Here is a 4672-nt window from a genome sequence, read left to right as displayed (position 1 = left end):
AAGGCATCAATGGATAAACATCCCTTGGAGAGAATTTGACTAATTATTGAAATGATGTAGTGGAATGAAGAGGGGGAAGGAGGATGGAAGAGGTGATAGGCAGTGAGAAGTAATGGCAAGTCACTTGTTATTAGAAATGGTGGCAAACTTTGGATATGTACAAAAATTTACAACTTTATATGTGAATGTTAGTTTCAACCTTTGGATAAAAATGACATGAATTCGCTTTCAAACTTTCCATAATTTCAAACTTTGGATAAAAGACACTTGAGTTCCTTTTCAAACATTAGATAAAAGGGGTACTAGCTCTTTTTCAAACTTTGGATAAAAAAATTGATTTTTTTTGGATATGTAAAATTGCCACAACCTCTTAGTGAGACCTCAAAATTGAAATTTAGGATATAATATTTTTGAATAAAATGTTTTTATTAAAATAATGGTTAAATTTAGCATATGAAAATTGTAAGTACATATTAAGGCAAGTCATTAAGTAAAAAATAAAAATGATAAAATTTGGTGAGTATCTCAAATGTTTTATGGTCTTTCTATTTTGAACATATATTAAAATAAAATAAGTTTTGTTTAGAATTTAAACATATCAACTTTATATTATCAAAATGGAAAGTTTCATTTAAAAGTTAAGTTGGTCAATTTTATATTATCAAACTAGAAAATTTAAATTATTAAATTTATATTTACCAAGTATTTAGGTTTTTATTAACCTTAAATCAATGTATGCATTTTAAAATTCACTTCAAATAAAATAGAATTTTAAATAAAATGCATTTCAGACCAAATGAAATGAGATAAAAAATTTAGTGACAGAAACAAAAACATATAACAGTTAAAAACAGCCCGAAAAAGGTTCAAAAATCCAAAAGTTCATGCAATCTAAAGAAGCCATGACAACACTAGAGCCAAATCGAGCTGAAGAATTTGGTTTGGTTCGGTTCGGCCCCCAATAGTGAAACAAGTCATCCTGCGTTTGCACTGATTGGCCTCACAGTAATTGAGTGAGTATCCCATTTTTCTAGAAAAGAAGTTTGAAATGTTGTCGTAGTAATTATCTACGTATAATATTAAGTTTTCTGAATCTTACAATTGATGAAGCCGGCTATCTTTAGAAAATATTTTGAAAACCATCTGAAATTGAGGAACCACACAATGTTTTGAAAACCATATTGAATTGACAGAGCACACATAAAGGACAATAACATTGTAGTAAAAATCCATTTGTTGGTGGGTGTCGAAGTTTATGGATGATCCGAGTAGATTAGATAAATGTTATTGGTAAATTTCATTAATAGGATATGGATTTTCAATTTGGGTGAATAGTTTCTTTCTTAGGTAAAAAAGCGTAAAATTTTGTTATTGTAAAATGGATTAAATTTATAGTTTTCCGTCAAGTTCATATATACAATTTTTAGTTTTTTCCCATAACGTCTCTCAGTTTTATTTAAGTTTTTATGCATTCTTTATATGCAATATTGTTCTCCCATCGGGGATTATGACCTTTTACAATTAGGGATTTAGCGCTTCACATAAAGCCAACACTGAGCAGAGTTTGATAATTAGGTATTTAAACTTTTCATCACTCATGATGGTTAGATATTATGTATTACGGGGAAAGTTTATTTTATAAGAACTTAATTAAAAGTTGAGGAATATTTAATTGTTTTGTCTTTAGTAATATTGGTTGGAATCTAATTCTTTGTTTTCGAGAATTTTGTTGAAAAAATACATCACTCAATTTTCGGGTTTCCTGAATAATCATGAGAACATCAAAACAACCCTTATGAAAATGACAAGTGAAGTTCTCAAAGATATAAAGAATCAATTTAAATCCTTAATGATGTTTATAAAAGATCAACTCAAATCCTTAATGATAATTATATGATTGATATATTGAATTCAAATTTATAATATTGATCAAGTTTTTTTTGAATGAATTCAAAAAAAATATTATTTCATCATTTTCATCCCGCATATTTGACTGTTCAACAGCAAAAAAAAATGAAATAAGAGATGAAGCACTCCCATTCCACTATTCATTGAAAAAACGAGATGAAGCACTCCCACTACTACTCATTAACACTATAATTGTCTATCATTTTGTAACCAATCAAATATTTTATTAAAAAATGTTTTCTCTCTTCGCTGGTTGAGTTGGGCTAATAAGAAGTGTCTCCTTTTTGTAGATTAATAAGCAAATTTGATTTGAGGTTGAAGCTTCTCATCTTCTTAACTCTGTGTATTTCTTCTTTTGCTGGGATAAATTAATACAGCATTAAATACAAGAAGAACATTTATACTTATTAGCAAATATTTGAAAAAAAGAAAACAATCTGCCTAGAGCGAAATAGAAAAACAATTATGAAATTTTGAACAAAAATAACATGTTATGTTATAGTATGTGTAAGATATTTACTCCTAAATTTTATAGATAATGAATTTTTTTATACTTTAGTTCCAACTCGAATTTGGTAATTATGTTTTAATCCAGATACAGCGAAACCACTTCTTTCAATATCCCTAAGTAATATTCTTAATTATTCTTAATTGACCCGCGAAATTGCAAAGCAAAAGACAGTCTAGCTGTATACTGTCTTATTCTTAATTATTCTTAATTGACCCGCGAAATTGCAAAGCAAAAGACAGTCTAGCTGTATACTGTAGACGTTGCTCAATTAGCTAGTTGACAAAATTGACCAGGATCGCTCCCAGTGAGTTCCGATCCTGCCCAGAGTTTTCAATATTATCAGATTGGTGAGACTTTCATCGTTGACGAATTTAAAATGTGATTTGAAATGAAGAGAATGAAGCTGCATGTGATCCAATCGTCCCGTCATTTTCACATTTTATTTGATTGGGAAGGACGACGAATTCGCTATCACTTAAAATTGGGATGTCCAGTGGAAGACCATAGATATTTATCGAATTTGATACCCTAAATTTTGAGTCGTGAACTGAAAATCGGATTCACGTTGCTTTTGATTGTGATTTTTGTTGGGATGTTGATTTCTCTATTCATGTATATGCGCGGGGCGAGCAAATGGGCCCTCGGTTGGTGTGACAGAAATGATATTGCAATTATGTTTATAAGGTTAATGAAAACCACACTCCATGAAAAAGTCAATACAGTCGCTTCTAAATTGACAAATGGGCCCATTGTTTTCTTTAACAGACGGTAAGTTACAAAAGTTGTCAGACTATCTTTATTGAATATGATATTAACACACAGTATGATCGATCAAATTCACCCATCAACGTTTCGACCCAACTTTATATTAAAACAAACAAAAATGTCTAATTCAACGCTTAAAAGCTAGGAGAAATTTCTACTCAACCACCCTCCTCAATCCTACCGGTCAACAAACATTGAAATGAAAGTATTAAATGATTTTACAATCAATTAAATATGTTCTGGCCTTTATATGCTATTTACATAGTATTATTTAATATGTGGTATATTTAATTTTGAAATGGAATTATTTAATTATTTGTTTATATTTATTTTATTGGTTAATTATAATGTGATTTATTTTAATATTTATAATGATGATTAATTTTTGTTCAAATTAAATTAATGTAATTTATCTGATTTAAAAAAAAAATCAGATTTTTTAATATCTTTTTTTTATAATAAAGGAACGAAAGTTTTCTAAATCATTTCTTATCATTTTATTATCGTTAATATCATAATCATAATATTGTTAATATCGTAATAAAATATTATTAATCTCTAACTATTTTGTTAAGAAAATTTATTTATTTTATATTAATTATAATTTTATTCATTTTATATATAAAATTAAAATTAAAAAAAATTAAGTAACTACTTTAATTTTCATTATTTAAAAGCTATAAAAATTAAAATAAAAAAACTAAATTTGATTTTAAATTTTATTTTCTTCTTTTCTAAGCCGAGAGAAAGAAAACCAAAGTAATAATAATAATAACAGCAGCAACACAAACGTGAATACTACTATATCTTAATTTTTAACCCCTTTTTCTCTATCCAGATCGTGATTAGTATTTAAATTTAGATATATGAATTTCATTTTTTAATATGTATTTAAATAATAACATTATTATTAATGTAGTAAGAAGTCTTAAAATTAAATGGAAAAAATAATTTTAATTATTATTTCAGATGTATATGTTAAATGATTGTATTTTTTAAGGAGGTTGTTTAATTACTTTATTTTATTATATTTTTACCAGAATATGATAAAAATGTAATATTAAGTTATTATTTTATTACGATGAATTAAGTATAATTAAAAAATCATTGTAAATCAAATAATAAAAAATTAAGTTAATTTTTATGAACAAAAACTTATTAATAATTATATATAATTTTATTATTAAAATATTATTAATAATTATATAATTTGTCATTTTAATAAATACATAATACACGTGCTTTCAACATTTTTATTATATAAACCCTATACAAAATGCGTGACTTTTCAACTGGGTAGAAACATATTTTTTATCATTTTAAGGTATTCAACATCGTCAAACTAAAATTACATGTCATTTGTAAATTCAATTAATCAACGCCCCTTGGTTTAGGCTTCCACCATGCACTAGGGTATCTGATCTTAATCGTCCTCGAAATTCAAAGGGCTCTCATCATCTTCTTTTCGATTGCAACATTTTCTTCTCG

Source organism: Pinus tabuliformis, chromosome 3_2 (assembly GCF_031772625.1).
Source record: "Pinus tabuliformis cultivar Carrire ecotype Pingquan chromosome 3_2, CPIR1, whole genome shotgun sequence".
In the NCBI taxonomy this organism is placed as follows: domain Eukaryota; kingdom Viridiplantae; phylum Streptophyta; class Pinopsida; order Pinales; family Pinaceae; genus Pinus; species Pinus tabuliformis.
Note: the sequence above shows the minus strand (reverse complement) of the source record.